This window comes from Triturus cristatus, chromosome 8 (assembly GCF_964204655.1).
Source record: "Triturus cristatus chromosome 8, aTriCri1.1, whole genome shotgun sequence".
Taxonomy (NCBI): domain Eukaryota; kingdom Metazoa; phylum Chordata; class Amphibia; order Caudata; family Salamandridae; genus Triturus; species Triturus cristatus.
The window spans coordinates 728,308,083-728,335,693 of record NC_140591.1 but is presented as its reverse complement, the minus strand read 5'-3'; positions in this window follow the sequence as shown (position 1 = coordinate 728,335,693).

Sequence of the window (27,611 nt, the reverse complement as noted above, 5' to 3'; positions counted from 1 at the left end):
TCTCCGACATAGTTGATTCCCGCCTGCTCCCACTTACTACCAGTTTTATCGTTCAGCGAGGCTGAAAAGAATGACGAGCGCCATAATAATAGATAGCGATGAATTTTCGGGATTTTTAACAGTTTACTAGTCTTCTGCCACACATTCCAGGCTGCCCTGAGGGGTTTGAAGCGAGTTTTCTTGTAATAGCTCCCCTCTAGTTGTCTAAATAATAGCCCTGGTGCTAAATCCCCCAGAGCCAGTTCAAAAATGGAAGGTGGTATCTCGATTTCCTGAGGTACTGATATTTGCCTCGGTCTGAATAGGATGATCATCTGCTGTAGCATGATAGCCCAGTAATAATATAGGACATTTGGGACCGCCAGCCCCCCTCGATTTTGTGGTAGGGTCATTAATTTTAGCGATCTCCTGGCTTTCTTGTATCCCCAAATAAACTGGGAAAAAATCCTCTCTATTTTTTTGACATATAGATTCGGTGGTTCAATAGGTATACAACGTAACAAATATAATATTTTGGGGAACATTGTCATTTTTATAACATTCGCCCTTCCAATAATGGATAAATGCAAGTTATCCATTCTTTTTAGATCAGCCTCTATTTTCTTAATGAGAGGATCTGCATTAATATCCCAGATTGTTCCAACATCTGTTGCAATAGAGATACCTAGATACATAGCCGCCTCCGTCCTCCTAGGGTCCTGCCAAGTAATCGCCTTGGAGCACACAATTTTAGTTTTGTCAGTATTCAGCCCATACCCTGATTGCTTCCCGAATTCACAGGCAAGAGTTTCAATCCTTGCTATTGCCGCCTGGGGATCCGAGGTGATTACCGCGATGTCATCAGCATAAGCTAGGACATTAGTGTTAAACCCTCTGACCACTACCGGTTTAATTAACTGGTCATTTAATATTGTTCTGATAAACGGATCTATATATAATGCGAAGAGGATTGGAGAACATGGGCAGCCCTGCCTTGTACCTCTAGCGATCAGAACCTTCTTCGACTCCTGCCCCATCAATAATATTTTCGCATTGGATTGAACATACATGGCTCTTAGGGCAGTTAGGATGCGTGGTCCAAAGCCGTTTAAGCTTAGATTTTGCCAAAGGTATGCCCACTCTACTTGATCGAACGCTTTTTTAGCGTCCAATAAGATTAAGGACGTCTGTTGCCCTGAGATCTCTGCAATGTTAAATTAAGAGATTACCCTTTGGATGTGGTCCCTTGTGCCTCTCCCCGGGATGAAACCGTGTTGCCACGGGCTTGCCAGAGAGTCAATTATCTTTGATAACCTACGCGCTAAAATTTTAGAGTAGAGCTTTTCATCCGAGTTTATCAGAGTAATCGGTCTATAGGAGGCTGGGTCTTCTATTGCCTTCCCCTTCTTTAAGAAGATAACTATATTAGTCTGTTGCCATGATTTAGGTGGAACTCCTTTTTGCTGTACTGCTAAAAACAAGTCAAAAAGAAGAGGGACGAGTTCTCTGTGCAAGATTTTATAGATCTCGATCGGTAGCCCATCCGGGCCTGCCGCCTTCCCTGAAGCCATCGAACCTAGTGCATCATTAACCTCCTCCAACGTAATATCCGCTTCTAAGTCTTGAATCCACGGCAATAGATCTGAACCTGTGTCTACACTCCCTACTACTGAATCAGTTAGCCTAGAGTTATAAAGATCTTGATAAAAATCTTGAAATATTTCAACTATCTCTTGGGATTCAGTGGCAATTGTGCCGTCTTTTCTTTTCATCCTCGTAATGTGGCTTGCAGCGACCCTTTGTCTGATCCGAAGGGCAAGGTGTTTCCCTGTCCTTTCTCCATATTCATAGTGATCTTGGCGACCTGTTTGAAACCTTTCGGCTATGATTTTATTATAGAAACCATTTATTTTAGCCTTGGTGCAAATTACTTTTAATTCGACATCCGATTGCAGCTGAATCTGTTTGTGAACAAGAGTTGCTATATGTTCTGTTTCATACCTGCTCAGTTCTTTCATGAGTATACTTATTTCCTCTCGCTTTTTCTTCCTGTGATATCCCACAAAACTGATTGTCTCCCCCCTAAATCCTGCTTTAAAAGTGTCCCATACATTTTCCCTTGATGTGCTGTATCTATTGACGTCGAAAAACTGTGTAGTCTAGCTTTTAATATGGTCGGTGAAAGCTTTAGTAACCAGTAGTTTTTTATCGAAGGTCCATTTGACAGGAGTTTTGATATACTCCGGGATTTCTATATCCAGTACCAGAGGATTATGATCCGAGAGGACTTTAGGTAGTTTCTTAATCTGTGCTTTCCCTAATAAGGGGGTGGACACAAAAAAGTAGTCCAGCCTTACATATTTTTCACTCAAATTCATTCATTTGGTGGGGCCCATAACACCAAATATACTTACACGCCGTTGATCTGTTTTTCCTGAGGGAAATATGCTTCCAAACGCTGACATGAGAGGAATACCTTTACCTTACTCTAAACACATTAACCTCAGACCTAAGATATCCCTCTCATAAGGAGATGGATCATTTGGTTGTTTGAAGGTTTAGATTCACAGTCATTTACCTAGTCTTTAAATCCCATTAAAATCTCTTCTTAAAATAATCGACACAACACATTTGTCAATTAATCAAATATTCTTTATCTAAGAAATATTGCAAGAAACGTTAGAAATCATCATCAGCATTTTAGGGCATCATATTTACCTATTCTGGCTAAAGTCGTCCTCTAAGTCAATTTATTCTGCAAAGTTAGGCCGCAATTCAGTCTCTCAAAGATTCAGGACAACAGCTGTCCAGCAGTGTCACCGTCCTCTCCGTCAGCATAATATCAGGAAATCAAGTTCGTCAAAGAAGAGCAAGTGATCAGCGATAGCGTTCCTGTTAGCCTAATTCCCTACCTACTTTTATAATGAAAATAATGTCAAAAAGTATCAAGATCGGGGTTTAGAGAGTCCTGATTGGTCCATTTGGGGTAGCGGGGTACAGTTCTCAGGGTGTCGAATGATGAAGTCATCAAACTTGCTTGTTCCGGCTTTTAAATTGAGCTTTGTCTTTGGTCTTGGATGGGTTCCCGGAGCGTCCTTGAAGGGTTCATGTTCTCCCGGGGTCAGGTCCAGGCCACTGTTGCTGGCGGTGACGCCTGCGCACTTCACCCAGAACCTCGTGTTGTCAGGGTAGTCACGTTTAACATCTCGTTCAGCCATCTTGTTTAGGCCAAAATGGTCAACTTAAGCAAAAGAAACACAAAAACGTTATTAAAACATAGAAATGGCTAATAAAATGTTATCCCCTTGCTAATACCCATATGTGTGTGTATTTATCTAGCAGAAGCAACACTCAGAGCGGTTTATACTCACTGAATAAAGCGCAAATCACAAATACATCACCAAAGCGACATATAACATGCAATATTCTAATTTTCTACAATTAATATGCATACTCAAGTTAGTTTACAATTAATATAGCCATGCAAGGTGCAATTCCCAAGTGTAATTCTTTTGCTAATATAATTGGTGAGTTATCACTTCAAACAAGTTAATAATATTACAATTAATTGATTATTTGGATTAATATAAACATGCAGAATGGGGGGTATACAAACTTTTGTACTACCCGCTCCAGCAATCCCCCCTTTGGTGATTTATCACCACACTAATTAAACATTTTGTATCCATTTTACGGAAATTTGAATTGATTTCTTGTTTTGTTCATATTTCAGTTTCTCCAGTTTCTTCTCTTTTTGCTGTTTTAATACATGCTATCCTTTAACTCTTCTAGTTCTATTTCTTCAAATTCTCTTTCTTGTTTCTTATCCCTTCCCCTTAAGTTTTCTCTTTTTATTCTTTTCTGTTTTTTATTCTTTCTACAACAAATACAAACTAGTTTAATTATTAATACTAAGGAAATCACACATGTTAATGGAAATAATATCTTACCTATAAATGTACTACCTAGTTTTACTACAAAGTCTTTAATAGCTGTTATTTTCTTACCAATCTTCTCCCAAACACCTTCAACCTTTAGTGGTACAATTTTGTTATGCAATTCTGTAATATTTTTAATATAATTTTTCAAATCTCTACTTTCGTCAGGAATGTAAGTACAACAATGTTGAACTTTCAGCATTCCACAGACTCCACCCTCTTTTGCCAATAAAATATCAAGGGCAAGTCGATTTTGCATTACCATAGCACGCATGGCAACCATTTCAGTATTTACCAATAAAAATCCTCCAGCGGTGCTTGTTGACAAGCGATCCACTACTGTTGAAAGTTTTCTAATTTTGTTCGCATTCAGAGATATTTCCACTGCGGGTATCAGTGCTCCAAAAATGTCACCCACAATTTCAGTCCAAGATTCTCTCTTACTACGTGCTAAATAACTACCTAAACTATGTACACCATCTTCTCCTCTATCCATGTGAAAAATCTTTGGAAAAACCAGGCCAACATAACATGTGCCATACCAATGGTCTGGCAAACGATAATATGCCCTGTTCCCACAAATGAAATACAGTCCTGGAAAGACTGGATCTCGTCCACCTTTAAATCCCCATCCTCCCATGACCCGGTATGTACCATGGCACTCACTATTCCCTAGAAAATAATTGTCATACGCCGTCTGATTCCTTCTTATACACAATTTCCCTTTCTGAGGCCAATCTAAAGCCATAGTTGGACTCGTTTCCCCTCTCAAGTGCTTATCTGTTTCTACATCCCAAACTGTTTTCTCCACTTTCCCTTCTGAAACCTTCCTTTGCATTTTCAATCTCCTTTCTTCAACCATATCTAAACATTTCTTCTCCTCTTTCTTTAAACTGCAAGTCAAGGTATTTCTAAATATATATTCTAAGGTTACTTCATTTGTCTCTAAGAAAAATGCACCTAATACCTTTGAAGGTTTTACCTTGTTTAGTTTGTTAATTGCTGGTACTTGTGAAAATATAGTATCTACATCTGAAAAATAATACTCTAATTTACCTGTTTGATCAAATAAACTAGATATTACACTACATGTTATTCCATATGTTACAGGAAGGTGATGATAAGTCACTCCTTTACATACAGATGCAGGTAATTGCATACATACGTAGCAATCCCTTACGTCCATTGTTTTTACATATTCATACAGCAACTTTGAAAACACATTGTTAGAAAAATCTGTTATTGACCTGTCTTTATGTAAATAGTTTTTATCTATTCTAGTTGGAACTACCGTTTGAACTTTCCCTATATTAGTTATGTTATCACTATGTCCTTCCAATGTATCTACAGTAACTTTAAATGAAATTAGTAGAGCAAGAATACTCCAAAGAAGCATTAATAATCCTGTACAACAACAACACATTTTGCACCATCTTCTAAGGAAGGTACATCTACTTTTGCTACTTTCTATGTTTGCCATCTTTTCTAAATGAGCCGTGTCTTTTGACTTAGCCTCCTCTACTTCACAACTAGTTTCTAACCCAAGGCTTCTAAGCACCTACGTGGTTCTACCAGTTTTTGTCTTTTTCAGTATTTTATTGTTTTTCCATCAGTAACATCTTTGTCTCATTCAGTTTGGCATCTCATCATCTTTCACCTTCCTTTCATTTACAACATACAGGTTGTCCTGAACATCCGCTTCTTCTCCAATATCGGACAAGATAACTCTCAGGATTTCCGATTCTTTGTCTTCCTCAACCACTTCCGGTACAACCACCTCTGGATTTCCTTGGCTATCCGCCTCTTCCTTCACTTCAGGCAGGGCCACATATGTCCATTCTGGTGATTTATACTTCTGGTTAGGTTTCCTTGTTCTTTTGCTTTCTTTGACTACTATTTGTTCTTCTTCTTTCGATTTTTCCTGACTCGTTACTTCATTCACCTGTTCAGCTCTTGGCGAATTTACACGTGTCAGTCGATATCTCAGCCTCTTTATTTTGTTTGGCCACACCTCATCTTTTGCCGCTCTTTTCAGTTTACTCCCTTTATCATTCTTTTCAGTTCTCCAAGCTCTCTTTCTCAGAACTCGGCCTTCTGGTATTTCATCTTCGCTTTCCTCAGACTCTGTTTCAACTTGCTTTTTACCTTCGAGTTCTTTTTCCACCTCTTTTGTTTTCCCTACTTCTGTCCCTCCTCGAATCTCCGTCACGCAATCTTCCTGCTGACTACTTGTCCCTGCTTCTAACTGGATTTTGGAGTTACCTACACCTCCTCGGGGGTCTTCCGCAATAATCTTTCCCTCTCTCTCTGTATCTGGCACCTGTCCATCTAAAGGTGTTGTCTCAGGTGGAATTTCTCTCAATCCTTCATCTGGCACTTCCTTCTCACGGATTTCTTTTATTGTCTCTCCACTGTCCTTTTCTTTGTTCTTCCTTTGTTCTTTCTTAGACAAATGTGCTCTTTGTTCTGTCTCTGAGTCTGAACTGGATTCAGAAATCTGTAACCTTTTCCTCAGGGAGTTACTTCTGGGGACCAAAGTTAACCTTGGATCTGTCTCCCCCCTTTCAGAGTTTTCTCCTTTTTTATCTTTTGGCTCTCCGTCATCTGACTCAGTACTGGATTCTGATTCATCAAAATACTCCTTTCCTTTACAATCAACTGGATTTGGAATTCTCAAAATATGACTTGCATGGATCCAGTTCTTCAATCCAGCACACTTCACAGCTGTTGTTGTAGTCAAGATGACTTGCCTTGGTTTTCCCCACCTGGGAACCAAACAGTTTCTTCTTCTGTGTACTTTTATCCTTACCCAGTCCCCTGGGCTTAGATCATGAGCTGGCTTCTTATCAAGAGTGGTGGCATCCGCTCCAACCTGATGAAACACAGAATGGACTGCGTCAGCCAGGCTTTTACAGTATTCCAATACCATGTCATCAGTTATTGTCATCAGCTTGTTGACTGGTATAAATACCTGTCTCATTGCGCGTCCCATGATGATCTCATGAGGACTCAAACCAGTAGTTCTGTCTGGTATTGATCTAATAGTCATGAGTACCAGAGGCAAGACATCGGGCCATTTCATACCTGTGGCTAAACACATTTTCCCTATTCTGTTTTTGATAGTACCATTCATTTGTTCTACTACACCAGAAGCCTCTGGTCGGTAGGCACAATGCAGTTTTTGTCGTACATTCAATGCTTCACAAATCAGTTTTATGATCTCATTATGAAAATGTCCTCCTCTGTCTGATTCAATTGTTATTGGGAACCCAAACCTAGGTATAAATTCCCTCAACAATAATTTTGCCACTGTCATTCCATCATTTCTTCTTGTTGTGAACGCCTCTACCCACCTAGAGAATAGGCATACCATTACCAAAACATACCTCAACCTGTTACAAGGAGGCGTTTCAATGACATCTACTTGTATTCTGGTGAAAGGTCCTCCCTCTCGACCTATTGTCCCTAGACTCACCACTGTTTTTCTTCCTGGATTGTACTGCTGACAAATTAGACATCTTTGACAAATACTTTCCGCCACAAGCCTAAACTTGGCAGTATACCAAGTTTGTTTAAAAGACCTAATCATGGCGTCTCTCCCTATTTGTTCCTGTCCATGATACATCCGTGCCATGGCAGACATCATGCTATCAGGCATAACTGGTCTTCCATCTCGATAGACCCACACATGATCTTTCTCTCTTGGTGCACATCCTGCTTTTACCCACTGTTTTACTTCTTCCTCTCCTGCTTCTTCCTGCAATTGTCTTACCTCATCCCATGGTCCCACAGTGTTAGTAAACATTGGGAAACAAGAAATCATCTCCTTTTCCTTTGCCCAATTGATTGAATTCTGATTTCGTGCACAATACTGTGCCATGTCATTGGTGAATTTATTTCCAATGGCAATGTAATCACCACTGCGACTATGAGCAGCACATTTTACCACAGATAATTACCTAGGCAGCTGTATTGCCTCAAGCAACTTTCCAACCACTTCAGCATTCTTAATGGGAGCTCCACTTGAGGTCAGGAAACCTCTTTGCAGCCAAACTTGGCCGAAATCATGGACCACCCCATAGTCATATTGGCTATCAGTTATCACAGTCACTCTCACACTTTTCCCAATCTTACATGCTCTGGTCAGGGCAACAAGTTCAGCTACTTGGGCCGATCTTACTCCTTTCAAATAGGATGCTTCCATCACTGCTGCAACTGTACATACCGCATATGCTGCACTCAGCGCTCCATCATCTGTTCTTAAACAAGATCCATCAACAAACATGACATAATCACTTTCTGGTAAAGGGTCATCTTTCATGTCAGGTCTTGGTTTTGTACAAAAGTCAAGTACATCCAAACAATCATGATCTGCTTCATCTCTTACCTCCACATGCTCTACATCAGGCAACAATGAGGAAGGATTCACATTCACGCATCTCACAAGACTCACATTTGTTGCACCCAAAATGACCTTTTCATACTTAGTCTGTCAGCTGTGCGTCATATACTGAGTATGACTCCTTGTCAAAAGAATTGCCACATCATGAGGTGCAAACACTTTCACAGGATATCCCATCACAATTCCTTCACTCTGTTCCAAACTTCGGCAGGTAGCAGCTACTGCTTTCAGACACCCAGGAAGGGCTACAGCTACTGGGTCCAACATGGATGAAAAATAAGCAATTGGTTTCCCCAGTTTTCCATGCTTCTGTACTAGAACGGAGAGTGCACATCCATTTCTCTCACTGCAATACAACTCGAACTCCTTATCATGGTCAGGCATACCTAATGCAGGCGCTTCACACAATCCTTCTCTCAACTTCTTGAATGTTGCCAACTCCTCTTTGTTTAAATCAATTGGATCTCTTACATCACTTCTTGTCAATCGAACCAAAGGTTTTGCAATCAATGAAAAGTTACCTATCCACTGACGACAATATCCAACCATTCCCAAAAACATTCTCACTTCTCTTTGGGTCATTGGTGGACTCATTCTTTTTATGATCCTGATTCTATCTATGGTTATTTTTTTGTGTCCTTTCTCAATGTTGTGTCCCAAATATTAGACTTCTTTCTTACAGAATTGTAATTTCGATGGTGACACTTTTAGTCCTCCATCTGCCAAATGATTCAGCAAAGCTACCGTGTCTACCTCACAAGCTTCACGAGTTTTCGATGCCACAAGTAGGTCATCGATATACTGAACTAGTACTGAATTTTCAGGCATTTCTAGACTCTCCAAAGACTTTTTCAATAGCTGATTAAATATTGAGTGGCTTTCTGTATACTCCTGTGGAATTCGGCACCACGCCAAAATTCGCTCATCGAAACGAAATGCAAAAATGTGCTGACCGTCATGGTGTGATGGAATGGAAAAGAAAGCATGGCACAAATCAAACACTGTGTACCATTCTGCGTCATGAGGGATCTGATATAAAATCACAGATGGATTCGGTACAATGGGACAACATGGTACAACAATTTTGTTTATCTTTCTCAGATCTTGCACTATTCTGCGCTTCCCACTAGGCTTTTTCAGTCCCATTATTGGTGAATTACATGGGCTACTCATTATTTCTCTCAAAATTCCTTGTTTTATCATTTTCTCAATCACAGGACTAACTCCTTCGATTATTTCAGGGGTCAATTTATATTGTGGGACATTTGGATAACATGCTCCTTCTTTTACAGTTATTTTTACTGGATCTACATTCCTTATAAATCCTACATCTTCTCCTGTGAAGTCCCAAACTTCTGCTTTTACTGATTGTTTCAATTCTTTTGGTAGTTCGTCAGGGTTGAATACAGCATAGGTTCCTGTAACCTCTTTCTCTCTATTTGCCAATGTCATTTTATACAGCACATCATCATCTGGTGTTTCAAAGGCTATTCCATCTGGAGTACAAAATATAGTGCAATTCATCTTGCACAATAAATCTCTACCTAACAAGTTCACAGGACTGGTATCGCACACTACAAATCAGTGCATTTCAGAAAATTTCCCTATACTAACTTTCACTGGTTCTGTAAGGTAAGTTTTAATCTGTCTGTTGGATACACCAACTACTTGGATCGTTTCATCCGAGAGAGGAAGATTCTTGACATCAGCTGATCTAACAGTTGATCGAGTAGCACCAGTATCAACTAGGAAAGTAATATTTTCATTATTAACTTTTCCATCTACAAATGGGCCTGTCTGGTCTAGAGTTGCGCCAAGTACGCACTCCTCTTCCTCCCTTCGGCACCATCAATAACCCTCTTCTGAATCGCTTTCATCGCGTTGCAGCCAATACTGCGAAGCAGCGCTAGCGCGTTGCGGCTTATTTACCTGTTCTTCGTTGTAGAATCCATTCTCCTTACTATACTTCTGGCAATTTTTGTTCTGTGGAAAAGGTGGCTTTGGCACCTGATTCTGTTGTGTTACACCCTGCTGTTGTCGTTGCTGTTAACCACTCACCTCATTCTGCACCTGTGAATTCAAGGATGAATTTTCATCATTAGTACTTGGTGGATTCTTACACTCGGATTTCCAATGCCCTATCCTACCGCAATAATGACACGGAAATTTCTTTTTAGCTTCCTCAATATTCCCTTTATTTATCCCAGGATTAAATTTTTGTTTTGACCCAGCTTATTCCACTAATTGTGCTTCCTGTCTCTCTGCTACTTTTACTTGTGCCCACATTGCCTTCTCTTTTAGTTTTCGCTGTTTTGCTTCAATTTCATCACTGAAATATTTAGCATGTCTCAATACTTCGTCTATTTTCTTATTTTGCCAATCTACCGTATGCTGTTTTATCATTTCACTAATTTCTGGACGAAGACCATATACAAACCTGTATACGAAATGACTCAAATCCTTGTCACTCAAATTTTCATCTCCACTGAATTGTTTAAAGGCTAAAATTAACCTCTCATAATAGGCATATACTGATTCTTTGCTTTCCTGATGTGTTCTGTCAATTTTCACCAAATCTGTCTCTTTAGGGGGTACCTTGTTCTTCAAGAATGCCATAACCTGTTCATATTTCCTCATTACCTCAGGGTCTGGAGCTCCTCCTGTCTTAGGATCCCTTGGGTATTCCTGTGTCGGCCAATCTATTACTATTTTGCATTCTGTCCATAGATCTGCTGGTACAATTATGTCAAACAAACTATTCAAATCAATCCACAATACTTTGGATAGCTTCACAAATCTGTCCACCTGTCTATACCACTGGATGGGTTTTTCATGCAGTTGAGGGAAGTCAGTCGTAAATGACAAAATATCCTGTCTAGTCCATGGGACATGCACATATCCTCCTCCCGGAATCTCTCTCATAGGGTATTCTGTCACAACCTTCTCTTTTTCTCTCATAGGATAGGCTGAAAACGTTTTGTCTGAAACTTCGTCTCGCTTACGATACCTTCTGCTCTTCCATTTGTCCACATCTCCCCATTTTCTCAAAAAAATTATTATATCCTTAATCTGACCTATTCGTCCTGTGGTATTCATGTTTTCAATGTCTTTTTCGGTGAAATCTACTCGATAGGGTTTCTGTAAGGCTTTTACCTTTTCAATATCAATACCCATCTCATTTGCCACTTCTTCTAATCTTTCATGAAGACTTTTCGCTCTCCATGTTACGCTTTTGCACAGAAATACCAACTCCTCATCTTGGTACGTTTTTAATTTCTCTGTCGGGATAGTTCCTACTATTAATTCTTCCAGTACCATTCGTAATTTTGCCACATCTATTGACTGGGATTCCATGGGTCCTATTCACAGAACTAACTTAAGACAAAATCCTAAACTTACTACCATTTTGGTATTCACAGAAGGCACTTACTAATTTTGGTATTCATAGAAGGCACTTACTCATTTCGGTATTTACAGAAGTTAGGAGTCCTAACTTTAGGACTCCTAAATGCCTTCTGTGAATACCGAAAGTCTTAAAATTAGGATTTTTCCTCAGTTTAGTAGTAGTATAGTTAGGACTCCTAACTTTAGGACTCCTAAATGCCTTCTGTGAGTACGGAAAGTCTTAAAATTAGGATTTTTCTCAATTTAGTAGTAGTAAAGTTAGGACTCCTAACTTTAGGACACCTAAATGCCTTCTGTGAATACTGAAAGCCTTAAAATTAGGATTTTTCTCAGTTTAGTAGTAGTAAAGTTAGTAGTCCTAACTTTAGGACTCCTAAACTGAGAAAAATCCTAATTTTAAGACATTCAGTATTCACAGAAGGCATTTAGGAGTCCTAAAGTTAGGACTCCTAACTTCTGTGAATACCGAAGTGAGTAAGTGTCTTCTGTGAATACCAAAATGAGTACGTGCCTTTTGTGAATACGAAAATGGTAGTAAGTTTAGGATTTTGTCTTAAGTTAGTTCTGTGAATCGGGCCCCTTGTCTTTCTTTTGCAAGCTTCTCAAACATTCACTCAGCTGCTCTGTAGACGGTCCTACTGGCTTCTCTACATTTCCTTGTCCAAAATCTTTTTGAGTTTCTGACATTGTCTCTATCATTGTCATACGTTTCTCTGCACAGTTCTGACCTACAAACGGGTTATTTGAAAAATTCGGTTCAATCATACTCATAGTCTGTCTCCATGGATTCTCACTTTGACTCATTTTTGGTTGTTCAACCGGTTTATTACTTTTATAAGGGACTGTCAAACAATGTTCACTGCCTTTCTGCTTGTCAAAAATAGGCATTACTGGACCTAGTGTTACTGGTACAGTTACCGCTTCCAAATTCTTAGTTAATTCTCTTATTTTCTCAGTTAATTCTAGGGTTGTTTTTGCTAATTCTGCTGAATTTTCTCCATCCAATTTTTCTCCAGACTTCTTTTCTACCTCTCTAATAGGATTGTTTCTTCCCAAATCTTGGAACTCTGGTTCCGATTTTATGATTCGTACTGTTTCTTTCATTGGGGCACTTGGAGTTAATATTTCTGGTTCTGGTCGGTATGGTAGTGGATTCTTATAGAACATATCATCAAGTACATCATCCTCTGATTCATTCCCTCCATATCCTCTCAATTCCACATTATGCCTCTTTCCTACACACTTTCGTCCTTCATTCTCTCCTGCAGTTCTTACGGGAGACAAACCTTCAGTCATACTCGCATTTCGCCACCTTCTCATTCAATCATCATGCGTCTCATGTCCGTATGATCTACCAAACAGGTACCTATATCCTCTACCATTTCTCTGTCTTTCTCGGTCATGCATTTCGTCTTCCCACTCCGTCAAAGCCTCAAATTGAGTCGGTCTAGGACTCGGTTCTAAATTCATCATTTTCTCTCTCAAATTTCTCAAAAACACCAAATTAAATGAACCATGCTCTGGAAAAGCCAACTTTTCCGTCTTTCTCCGTATACTTAACCCAGTTGTCTAACCAAATACAGGTGTGATATCCATATTTCGCAACCATAAAGGATGCAGGGGTTTTCGGTGGAGGAAGTAACTGTCCTTCCCTAGTTATGATCGGTTTATCCTTCTTAAACCACTTCTTAATTTTACCAAACCATGGGGCCCGATTCACAGAACAAACTTAAGACTAAATCCTAAACTTAGTACCAATCTGGTATTCACAGAATGCACCTAGTACTTCTGGTATTCACAGAATGAACTTACTACTTTTGCTATTCACAGAATCCATTTACGACCACTAAACTTACGTCCGCACTCGGGATGGAATTTCCGCACCAGGAGCGGAATTTCCGGGCCCGGAGCGGAAAGTCCGCTTACGGGCCGGAAAGTCCGCTTACGGGCCAGAAAGTCCGCTTACAGGCCAGAAAGTCCGGCTACGGGCGGAAAGTCCGGCTCCGGGCCGGAAATTCCGATTACGGGCCGGAAAATCCGGTTTGGTGGCCATTGATCATGTGAGCCAAGGGTGAACCTGTCCAAGTCCCTACCATCCCCCACCATGCATCAGCTGACACACTCCAGCCAATCCTAGCTCGGCAGCACGTATAACTGCAGAGCAGACACACACAAACCCTTTCAACATGTCACTGAATGTGTTTGTTGCACTGCCCCTTGCCATGCAGCAAAACCACTTGAGGAGGAGGAGGAGGAGAGCCAGAGCAGAGAGGATCTTCAGACAGAGGATCAACTTATTTGGAATGTCCAGACAAGATATAAGGGCCAGGTACCGTTTCCCTCCAGAAATCATCTTGGATATGGTATGTGAGTGGGAGCAGGAACTTGACTCCGTGACCTGCTGCTCACATGCAATACCAGCATACCTAAAGATCCTATCAGCGCTCCATTTCTTCACCACTCGCTCATTCCAAAGGGTCTCCAGTGACCATGTGGGCATATCCCAGGCGAGCCAGTCGCGGTGCCTGCATCAGGTACTGCGATGCATCACTGCAAGATCCCACCACCACATACATATGCCACCGACACTGGCCCTGAGACAAAGGGCAGCACGAGATTTCTTTCGCATTGCACAATTTCCACGTGTGCTGGGTGCAATTGACTGTACCCATGTGGCCCTTCAGCCACCCCGCCACATTGCACACATCTTCTGCAACAGACACCGATGGCATTCCATCAACGTGCAAGCTGTCTGTGATGCCAGAGGGAGGTTCATTGATGTGCATGCGGTGTTCCCTGGCAGTACCCATGACAGCTTCATATTCTGCATGTCACCTCTTGCCCGGCGGATGGCTGCGGAAGAATTTGGCAACATGTGGCTACTGGGTAAGTACCAAGCGTTAGAAAGGAGGAATATGTGTTTTTGAAATGTCTGAATGCCCCCCAACATTAACCATTGTACTATAAGTATCATAAAGCTAGATACAGGGCCCACCTGACAATGCATGTAATACAGTATAGATCATGTCCTGTGCAAGTCAAAGAGGGAAATCTAACCAACTGCCCTTTCCCCTCTACTCAGGTGACGCTGGGTATGCACTCACCCCACATCTCCTCACCCCTTACAGGCGTGCAGACACTGTACCACAGCGTAGGTACAATAGGGCACACATACGGACTCGAGCCATCATAGAGCGCACTTTTGGTCTGTTGAAGTCGCGATTCAGATGTCTCGACCGTACAGGGGGGGTGCTGCAGTACTCCCCAGAAGTAGTGTGCAAGATCATTTTAGCCTGTTGTGTCTTGCACAACATTGCCTTAACGCATGGCTTACAGATACCGCTGGAACCTCGGCTACCTATGAATCTGGGAAACCGGGCCATGGCACATAACCGAGGTCAGGGCATGCAAGTCCGTGAGCAGCTTGTTGCCACGTTTTTCACATGAGCAACCTGTAGTGGAATGGACTAAATGTGGATTGCTGTCTGTTGCCAATGATGAAACTTGGATATACACGACTGTGTCAATAAATTCCTTCCTGAGGCAACTTTGCAAGCCACACTAACTGCATGTTAATCACAGCTCTTGACAATAGTCAAAAGGTTGAGCCTGCATGAGCACATGTGCCCATGTCAGCGATCAGTGTAGTGGATGTCCCTAAAGAATCTATAGCCGCAGATGCAAGATGATACATGTACTGAGAGACAGAGCCGGACCTCATAAGGATGGGTCTCTTAATCAGGAAAGGCCATAACCATAGCATTGTCGGCCCTGTGCCACCAACAGATGTGACTCCCCCACAAATGATGCGCCCATGACGTGAGTGATGCAATGGGTCAATCAGACACCATGGGGCAGATTAATGTGGGACTTGCGGCCCTTTCACGCTGCCGTTGCGTCACTTTTGTGACGCAGCAGCGGTGCAAAGCCAGCACCATGCTGCGGGGTATGTACTATATGATGCATCTGGGAGATGCGTCACGTTGTAAAGGCCTGCGCCACATGTAGGTGTTCTGGCACAGGGGGGGGCTTCCGGCGCAGGAACGCCTCATAAAGGTGGCTGGCTGAAATCTACAATATTTCACTCAGTCACTTTTAAGGCCATGCTGCGTCAAAACCCTGCGCCTGCTTGAAGCAGGCGTAAGGATTGACGCAGCATCATAGGGATAGGGCACCCCCGAGCCTTGCTGGAGCTGCGTAGTGCATGCGACGCAACTCCAGCAATGCGCCGCCTTTCCAACGGGGGATGCGTCACGCATCTGCACATCCGAGCACCACGGTGCACCGAATTGTCAATGCGGCGCATCTGTGTTGGCGCACGGGTGGGCAGATGCATCGCAACTCTTCTGACGCATCTCTGCTGATTAGCAGAGATGCGCCAGAAGCCGTAAATCTGCCCCCATGTGTCTGTGATATATCCACACTTCTCAAACACAATGTTCCGGAACACATCACACAACTCTGCAAATGAGCACCTAATATGGACTACATGTACCATAATGCAAAGCATGAGAAACTGAAACAGAAACTGCAGAAATGTCTTGAAATGGTCTCTTCACCCTCTTGTCACATTTAATTAATTCTCACATGCACTGTCTTTTCTTTTTTATCCACAACAGAACAGCAGGATGGCAGTAGATGTGATTCCAGATTGTGGATGGATCTGGATGAATACAAAATGGCAGGCAACTATTTCCTGTGATGTATTTCCTGCCTCCCACTCCCTGTCAAACATTTCCTGTATGGAATTATATGTTCCGGGTCATTTTCGGAGTTTGCGGCCAAAAAGCGGAAGCTCCGATTACGGAGCGTACGGCCCGTGTGCGGACGCTCCGATTACGGAGTGTACGGCCCGTGTGCGGACACCCCGCTCCGGAATCGGAAACTGCGCTCACGGGCCGTAAACTCCGAAAATGACCCGGAACACATAATTTCATTCAGGAAATGTTTTACAGGAAGTGGGAGGCAGGAAATACATCACAGGAAATAGTTGGCAGCCATTGTGTGTTCATTCTGAGTCATCCTCTATCACAGACAGATCCTCTGACATCCTGCTGCTCTCATCCTTCTTATTATCCCCATAATGGCTGAGGGTTACGAAGAGAAGGCACCCCCTTTCACTGAAAGTGAGTTGAACATCTTGGCTGAGGGGGTGCTGGCCAAATTTTCTCAGCTATATGGGGACCCTGAACACCAGCTGAGCAATGCAGCCCGGGCCAGGCAGTGGGCCAACATCGCCGAGCGCTGCAGTGCAGTGGGAGTCCACACCAGGAGTGCGAGGACATGCCGCAAGCGCTGGGAGGACCTAAAAGGGTGGGCCCGGCACAAGGCTGAGGAGCTGGTGGGCCAGTCTTCCCAGCACCATGTGCATCGTCCTCGCCTATCCCCACTGTACAGGAGGGTCCTGCGATCAGCTTGGCCGACCCTCCATGCTCAGCTGGAGGAGCATGAGCAGCAGGGACATGGTAAGTGCATCATATGCTAAATGTGTCTGGGAGTATGATGTGAGTGAAACAGTGCTGTACCATTGTGTGTCCGATGCCTCCATTCACAGATTCCGTGTCCATGCAGCAGTCACCAAGCTTAAAAAGGCACACTGTGGCATATGGACTGTACAGGGCAGAGTGCATTTTGGGAGTTGGAGTCTCGTCATGACAACTGGCTAAATGAGCCATAATTGTGCATTTGTACTGAAATCAGCTCTTCCCGCACCACTACAATTGGCACTAGGAAATCATGTGTGCATTGGATGAGCAATGGTACAGACACTGTCCAGTGTGCGCATGGCAGGCCAAAGGGTATTGGATGCTATGACTTGCATTGCATTTTTAGAGTTTGGGTTCCAATTGTGACAAAACATCATGTGCCATGGAGTCAAGACAGACTTTGACATCCTTGCATCACTCTTAAGCGCTTCTAAATTTGCAAGGGGTGTCCACTGACAGACGACTCAGCCTCGGTGGCCTGTTTCACATTTCACATGTACAGGTAGCTGTCACTAAATTCCCCCAGTGTTCAGCGGTGTACTGCATTACCATATCAGTCACCATAGCCAATATGTGCCACTGGATTGTCAGTACATGTGTGGGGACAGCCAAAGGCTAGACTCACAATTTAGCTACAGAAATAGGCCAGAGCCTCAGTGCATGTGTGACCCACATTCGCCACTTGTCGTGTCCCATACAATGCTACAAAGAAGATGACACTTGTCCAGACCTTCAATAGCTGCGACTCCCTATGAATGGCCATAATTTGAGATTCGGGACTTCATGTTCTCCATTGGTGGACTGCTTTTGGAACCTGCACATGTAGCTGTGGCAGGACACACAGATCACCAGAATGCCAGGTTGAGGGTTGGCCAATACAGTTGTGTAAGCCACACACATCCACGTGAGATGGCCATGTCAGACTCAATCCAGTAAATGACGGTGAACATACACGTAATGTCAGCTCATAGACACTGACAACTATTGAGTGTGATCAGAGGAAAATAAGTCTGACCTTGGCTCCTATGAATGTGTCTCGTCCTGCATGACACAAACATAACATTCGGATTTTGCTTACATTTCAGCAGGCACAGCTGGCGAAACAGAAGGGCAGCAGGACCTGGTCCGGAGCAAGAGGCCACCAGTGCGGCGGCGGCGGCGGCTACACCCTCTTTCCACCAGCGAGGAAGAGGAGGATGAGGAGGGACCCTCAACATCAAGAGGCAAGGGGATTGCGCCCACCCGGACTGACAAGGGACACCCTGATGCTGGTGCCACATCCCGGGTGGAGGCTGCAGACATTGAATCGGGGGGGGGGTGAACACGACACCTCGGACCATGAGGTGTTGGAGAGCTATTCTCCTCAGGACTCTTCACCTGTGGTCCCTGAAAAGGTGTCCTCGGGGCAGGCCAACAAACAATCTGGGCCTGCCATCAGCCCCTCCCTACCTCTAGAGTTCCCCATTCCATCGGGGGACCCAGCTGCATCCCCTGCAACCAGTCCCCCTCATCGTAGCCGCCAGCTCCCCAACATCATTGGCTCCGGACCTCAGGCACCACATCCCTCCTTTTCCCCCCAGGCCCCTCCCGGTGTTGTTCCTCCTGTGGCTGTGCCAGTGGACTTGATGTGGATGTGTGAGGGTCAGCCAGACATGTCCGCTCGCATCCAGCTACAAGTGTGTATGGAGGTACGCATGATGCGAGAGGACAAGCTCCGAACAATGGCCACCCTCACCACCAGCATCAATTCACTGACCGCAGCCATCTCGTCTGTTGTCTCCCCAATCCCTTCCCATACCACTGTCAATGTCTCCCCCTGGCCGTTGGCCCACACTGTTTCCCCCCGTACTCCTTGTGTGGCACGAACCCAAGTGGTGCCTGTTCCTGCACCCGCCAGACGTGTGCCTGCATCGGACTCTGAGGATCTGGACATTGTGGTCCTAGAGGATGACCAGAAGGACACTTGACTTTTGACGTGAACAATTATTTCATTTTCCCCTTGTAAATAGACTGTTTTCCTTGACGCTCCCTGACGTGTTATATTTTTTTTGCCCCACCCCAATCCAGGTTCCCATCTCCCTCTGCATTAAGATCATCATTTGTTTTCCTTTCTCCCTTCCAAACGGACGGTTGTTCTTTTGTACCTTCTTAAAATACAATTCGGAATACTAATAATTTCCACTTGTTTGACTTCATTCTGAATGTCTGGTTCTGAATATGGACACGTATTTGGTGAGTCATCTGCTATGCACATAATGGCTGGTTGCAATGATGGGTTACACTTGTAACTGTGTCACACACACACATACCTTCTCACATCTCGAGGCCACCTACAACGTTACACAGGACATGATACACAACAGATTTTTATTTTTGGTAGGTGTTTATTTGGTGCACACACAATCACGTGATCACATTGTCCTGGGTTCCTGTCACTGGTGAGTGCGACGCCGCAATTTGGGGGGGATGACCGCTCGGAGTGCTCAGGTCTGGCTCGCCGCCTACGTGGAGGTGGGTACTGTCCAAGGGACTGTCCAGGGTCATCCACATGTGCTGGGGCAGATGGTGTATGCACACTTGATGGTTGTGCCTGGACAAGGGCAGGTTGTGCACGTGGTGGGAGTGCCTGTACAGGTGGTGGTGGTGGTTGTGCAGGTGGCGGGAGTGACTGTACAGGTGGTGGTGGTTGTGCAGGTGGCGGGAGTGACTGTACAGGTGGTGGTGGTTGTGCAGGTGGCGGGAGTGACTGTACAGGTGGTGGTGGTTGTGCAGGTGGCGGGAGTGACTGTACAGGTGGTGATGGTTGTGCAGGTGGCGGGAGTGACTGTACAGGTGGTGGTGGTTGTGCAGGTGGCAGGAGTGACTGTACAGGTGGTGGTGGTGGTTGTGCAGGTGGTGGGATTGCCTGTACAGGGGCTGGTGTTGGGAGTGCCAGTTCAGGCCGCTGGTGTGGATGTCTCCCTTTGCTGTGTTGGTGTGCAGTTGGTACAGGTGTGGGGATGTGCTGTCCTGTGGGCAGATATGATGGCTCCCCTCCCTGCGTTGACTGTGAAGGGAAAGGTTGGCTCACTCTCAATATGCCCTCCATCATCTTCATGGCCAAGGCATGGTGTCTTGCACTCTCTTCCCTCTGGATGGATAGCATGTCTCGCATATTTCTGGACATGTCCTGCCAAGTCCTATCCATCCTATCCAACACTTGGCTCAGCCTCTCCACCGCCTGAGGAAAGTGGACCATGTCCTGCAGGGAGTCCGACATGTCGGACAGGGTAGCCCCTATGGCACTAATGTCCTGCCTCACATCGCTCTGCTGTTGGAAGAAGTCCTGCTCCCACTGGTCATCACAGCCAGGTGCAGGCCCTCTCTGCAGCTGTCTGCCATGGATGGGATGTTCAGGTCCTACGGCAGGGGGTGGGGTGGGAGGTGGGAGCCTGTGGGCAGGTGAATGGTGCCCAGGGGATTCCGGCAGCACAACAGGGCTGGTACTACCCCCAGATGGTGGAGAGGATGGCAGGGATACACTGTCTAGGGAAGAGTGGGTAGGGGAACCACCATGTTGGTCCTGGACGTGAGGACTGTGAGGGAGTGATGTCTATGTTGTGATGCGTGTGTGCTGTGGCTGGTATGCTCGAGTCTGGGGACAGGCCATGGTATGCCTGGGAGGAGGTGGAGGGGCGTTGCTTGGCAGAGGAGTTGATGCCCTGACCGATTTAGCCAATCTGGCACGATATCGCGCATTGGCATCTTCATCGTCAGACATGTAGTCCTCATCATCCACCAAGTAGAGGTCCTCAGGAAATTCTTCCTCCTCCTCCTGAGCAGTGCTTGCAGCCGACATCACAGCTTGGAGGATCAGGGGATTCTCCCCTCTGATTCCACGTCAGCCCGCACTGGTCATAGGCCTGTCATCCTCGTCATCAGCATCCCCTGGAACAGAGGTTGCAACCGTATGAGGGATTGACCTGGTATGACATGTGGTGCAACACAAGGGTTTGTATCAACTGTACTTTGCATCAACAGATGAGGATCATGTGACCTGTGTAGGGTACCACCACAAATGACAGCTCACACCATAGCACTGAGGTGTTATACAGATACAGGCAAACTCACCAGCTCCAGCCACAACTCTCTGCCCCTTGGTATTCCCCCCTAGTGTCACCTGCTGGACCTGTCTCCTCACGGGCCTAGCTGTCCCTGAACCAGCAGCTGTAGAGGGAAGTGACAACATTCTCAATTATCTGCATCACCAATTGTCAGACAGGCACATGACACTCCTGATTTGTATTTCACTTTGTACACAACAACTGCTGATTACATGCAGAAGAGGGGAATCATGATCTCTGTCATGGCTTTGGAGTCGAAGCCAGTGACACACCTCATGCCAGAATTACCTGAAGGACGGGTGCGCGAGGGTTGGATGTCATTCAGTCCCCGGGATGGTGCATGCTGCTGGGGTGTAATCCGGTCAGCGGCTGTGATAAGACATACAGGTCTATATATTGCAACCACAGATGGTAGCTCTGAGCCAACATGTCATTCACAATGACTATTTGTGGGTAATCCAGAACTATGTGCAGCATGTTTAGCTCCTGAACATTACATTTGGGCACCTGCTCACATGCAGCAGTTGCCAGCCTTTCCCTCCACACAGCAGTGACATCAATAAGATGACACATCAACAGACACCTCATGCTAGAATTACCTGAAGGACGGCTGCGCGAGGGTTGGATGTCATTCAGTCCCCGGGATGGTGCATGCTGCTGGGGTGTAATCCAGTCAGCAGCTGTGATAAGACATACAGGTCTATATTTTGCAACCACAGATGGTAGCTCTGAGCCAACATGTCATTCACAATGACTATTTGTGGGTAATCCAGAACTATGTGCAGCATGTTTAGCTCCTGAACATTACATTTGGGCACCTGCTCACATGCAGCAGTTGCCAGCCGTTCCCGCCACACAGCAGTGACATCAATAAGATGACACATCAACAGACACCTCATGCTAGAATTACCTGAAGGACGGCTGCGCGAGGGTTGAATGTCATTCAGTCCCCGGGATGGTGCATGCTGCTGGGGTGTAATCCGGTCAGCAGCTGTGATAAGACATACAGGTCTATATTTTGTAACCACAGATAGTAGCTCTGAGCCAACATGTCATTCACAATGACTATTTGTGGGTAATCCAGAACTATATGCAGCATGTTTAGCTCCTGAACTTTACATTTGGGCACCTGCTCACATGCAGCAGTTGCCAGCCGTTCCCTCCACACAGCAGTGACATCAATAAGATGACACATCAACAGACACCTCATGCTAGAATTACCTGAAGGTCGGCTGCGCGAGGGTTGGATGTCATTCAGTCCCGGGATGGTGCATGCTGCTGGGGTGTAATCCGGTCAGCAGCTGTGATAAGACATACAGGTCTATATTTTGCAACCACAGATGGTAGCTCTGAGCCAACATGTCATTCACAATGACTATTTGTGGGTAATCCAGAACTATGTGCAGCATGTTTAGCTCCTGAACATTACATTTGGGCACCTGCTCACATGCAGCAGTTGCCAGCCTTTCCCTCCACACAGCAGTGACATCAATAAGATGACACATCAACAGACACCTCATGCTAGAATTACCTGAAGGACGGCTGCGCGAGGGTTGGATGTCATTCAGTCCCCGGGATGGTGCATGCTGCTGGGGTGTAATCCGGTCAGCAGCTGTGATAAGACATACAGGTCTATATTTTGCAACCACAGATGGTAGCTCTGAGCCAACATGTCATTCACAATGACTATTTGTGGGTAATCCAGAACTATGTGCAGCATGTTTAGCTCCTGAACATTACATTTGGGCACCTGCTCACATGCAGCAGTTGCCAGCCTTTCCCTCCACACAGCAGTGACATCAATAAGATGACACATCAACAGACACCTCATGCTAGAATTACCTGAAGGACGGCTGCGCGAGGGTTGGATGTCATTCAGTCCCCGGGATGGTGCATGCTGCTGGGGTGTAATCCGGTCAGCAGCTGTGATAAGACATACAGGTCTATATTTTGCAACCACAGATGGTAGCTCTGAGCCAACATGTCATTCACAATGACTATTTGTGGGTAATCCAGAACTATGTGCAGCATGTTTAGCTCCTGAACTTTACATTTGGGCACCTGCTCACATGCAGCAGTTGCCAGCCGTTCCCTCCACACAGCAGTGACATCAATAAGATGACACATCAACAGACACCTCATGCTAGAATTACCTGAAGGACGGCTGCGCGAGGGTTGGATGTCATTCAGTCCCCGGGATGGTGCATGCTGCTGGGGTGTAATCCGGTCAGCAGCTGTGATAAGACATACAGGTCTATATTTTGCAACCACAGATGGTAGCTCTGAGCCAACATGTCATTCACAATGACTATTTGTGCTGCGCTCACGGGCCGTAAACTCCGTAAATGACCCGGAACACATAATTTCATTCAGGAAATGTTTTACAGGAAGTGGGAGGCAGGAAATACATCACAGGAAATAGTTGGCAGCCATTTTGTGTTCATTCTGAGTCATCCTCTATCACAGACAGATCCTCTGACATCCTGCTGCTCTCATCCTTCTTATTATCCCATTAATGGCTGAGGGTTACGAAGAGAAGGCACCCCCTTTCACTGAAAGTGAGTTGGACATCTTGGCTGAGGGGGTGCTGGCCAAATTTTCTCAGCTATATGGGGACCCTGAACACCAGCTGAGCAATGCAGCCCGGGCCAGGCAGTGGGCCAACATCGCCGAGCGCTGCAGTGCAGTGGGAGTCCACACCAGGAGTGCGAGGGCATGCCGCAAGCGCTGGGAGGACCTAAAAGGGTGGGCCCGGCACAAGGCTGACGAGCTGGTGGGCCAGTCTTCCCAGCACCATGTGCATCGTCCTCGCCTATCCCCACTGTACAGGAGGGTCCTGCGATCAGCTTGGCCGACCCTCCATGCTCAGCTGGAGGAGCATGAGCAGCAGGGACATGGTAAGTGCATCATATGCTAAATGTGTCTGGGAGTATGATGTGAGTGAAACAGTGCTGTACCATTGTGTGTCCGATGCCTCCATTCACAGATTCCGTATCTTGCAAAATCTATATTTAGCTCCTGAACTTTACATTTGGGCACCTGCTCACATGCAGCAGTTGCCAGCCGTTCCCTCCACACAGCAGTGACATCAATAAAATGACACATCAACAGACACCTCATGCTAGAATTACCTGAAGGACGGCTGCGCGAGGGTTGGATGTCATTCAGTCCCCGGGATGGTGCACGCTGCTGGGGTGTAATCCGGTCAGTAGCTGTGAGAAGACATACAGGTCTATATTTTGCAACAACAGATGGTAGCTCTGAGCCAACATGTCATTCTCAATGACCATTTGTGGGTAATCCAGAACCATGTGCAGCATGTTTAGCTCCTGAACCTTCCATTTGGGCACCTGCTCACATGCAGCAGTTGCCAGCCGTTCCCTCCACACAGCAGTGACATCAATAAGATGACACATCAACAGACACACATGTATGAGAAGATTACTGATAGGAAGGGATAAATGACCCGGATTCCTCCCCATTAAACTGCTATCACATTTGCCATTCAGACTTACATATTTCCAGAGTCTCATGTTGTTTGTTGTCAAGTGAGAAAGGGTTTCATGTGTGAGATTTGCAATAGTCAGGGACATGATGTTGCTCATTTGTGCTTCCCCACGCTTGAAGTCACACATATTTGTATGAGAGAACATAGATGTCTTATATCCATCCTTTGAGTGTCCTCTCTTTGCGTACTCTATTTCCCAGATCATGGTACTACTTAGCTGACGACGATTGGTGTCTTTTACAGCAGACATCCAAACCTCATATGTCAAACACTCACCTATACATGTGAATACAGTAGGAGAGGAGGCAAGCGGAATGTAACATTTGGTTTATACTCACACATTGCAGATAGGCTGAGAGGCTTTGATGCCTTCTGCCTGCACTGGATTAGCGTGTTGCTCTTCTGCCTAGTCATTTAGCAGGTGTAACTGCATGAAGATTCACCTTAGCAGCCCCTACATTCATCTCAAAGGTACACTACTGGCATCAGTGTTGGCCTCAGCCATGCTATTTTCATCATGGTGTTTCCTATCATTGAATTGCAAGCCGGTTGTGTTTTGGGCACTTCATATGACTCATGATACTATTGAATTTCCATTCTGCACTCACTTGGCATACATTTTGTGTCATCCTTTCATTAGCCACCAGGGTCTGATCTTGCATGGGTTCAAATGCCATATGTGAGCATATTGTGATGCAGAACAACAGTGTTGCAATACACATGCAACATACGGCGGACGTGAAAGGCACATTTCATGAGCAGTCAGCCTGATATATTCTTGGGTTCCCCTCCCTTGGCCCAGCACGGGAACAGTGTGTGGGCCCTGAACAGATGTCACAGCCAACCTTGTAGCAGAAGTCAGTGTGTGTCTTTGATTCTGGGAGGACCTCGTTGTACCTACAATGATAAGTGTGTTTTGCTACTTAACATTCCGGCAGCCACATGTGATGCACTAGATATCTGGCACAAAGGATGAGCACAAGCAGTTGTGGGCACCAGCGTTGCATTAGTGTGTTATACGTAATATCATGATTGCTCCCACATAACTTCGAATGGCCCCACTACCTGGATGCAACCTATATCACAATGACATGTCTACGGATCCTGATGTGAGGTCCACTATCGTGTTTTGTTGATGGGCAACACAAAAGCCAGACAATGTAAGTGGTACATGACCAGCTGTGTGGACTGGGAATTTGATCTATATTGGAAACATTCAAAGTTGGACAGTGTATGCATTGTCAATACTAATGACCCTGGGATCTCACTTGTTCATCATTGCCATATTTCAGTCAATTACTTTGATTGATTACGTCTACAGACACCATTACAACATAGTGGGGGCACCCTTTTGAGTAGTTGTGGCACTCGATAACAGGATTGGATTCCCAGGTCTGGGCCTGTTGCTGTAAAACATGTCATGTTCCGCAATTACGAAGGTTTGATGAGCCAAGACATGTAATATATTGTCTTCAACTGTTCACAATTATAATTAGCTAAAGGTGGATGTCCATTGACTACTCCAATAGTAATGCAGCTATTTGTACATCTCTGGTTGACTTTCATATGTGGGCACTACATGTCCCTCGGTCACTCCTGGCAATGTATGCATTTTGACCATCTCCTGGCCACTTTGACTTACCAGTTGGTGAGGGTGTACGGTGGCGATGCCTCCCAGTCAATGCAGGGACCTCTGCTGCGGCAGTTGTCTGTGCTCTGGCTGAATGTGTCAATGGGTGAGAAGAGAGAAAACTAAACATCTGGAATATGTGCTTGTGGAACATTTCTGTGATTTCCCCATTTCTTCTGCATGCTAACAGTGTTATGCAGTACTGCTGCTGACTGGGCAGGTAGGAGCAGTGGTGCATTGGGGTCGTAATGGCGTGGCAGGGTGGGAAATGTACAACAGAATAGGTGTCTGACTTTTGGACCAGATGGTTCTCTCACCTTCTGCTTTGTGCTTTAAGCTTTCACGGGGTGATTTACTTCTTTGAGATTTAGTGGCATGTTTCCACGCCCCTTGTAATACATTTACACTGCAGTTGTGTCACTTCTGTGACACAGCGGTGGGGTAATACAGGTGACACATTTAGACTTATTCACAATGTTATGCATCTATGGGGATGCCTCACGGTGTGCGGTCCTGCGCAACATTAAACATACATCAGCTGTGATGTAGGCAGGGTGTGTGTTTATTTGGTTATGCCTCGTACAAGTGATGCATTGTAATCGACGGCATTTCACGTAGTCACTTTTCATAGGGTGTTGCCATGCAAACTTAAACCAGCTTGAGGCACCTGTAATGAGTTGCCCTGAACGTTAGGTGTAGGCGGTCCATGGACATAGTTGGAGTTGCGTCACACTTGCAACACTACTCCAGCAGAGCATCCCCCTAATGCCATCAGTTGCGACACCCATCTGTCTATCCCAGCGCCACAGTGCACCACATTGTAAATGTGACGCATCCGCGGTTGTACAAGAGTTGGATTGGGTGTGGCATTGTTACTGGCGCATCTCTGCTGTTATTTGTCAATTGCTACTTAGCGGGCTGGTGTATTAATGCAACTGGACAGTGGCCATGTTTTCTGAAGTGGGGGAGGGATTTGCCATTTCCATCGCTAAGGATTGTGGGACTTGTAGTGCTACATACAGAGGGTGACACAGGAGTCTCTGACTGATGGATCAATTTATACACTTTGGACTACTTCCTTATTCACACTGACAGTGCAACACAGACATTCTATTCATGCACTTTATCTTTTCATCCAACTTACCTGGTACCACGTAGCG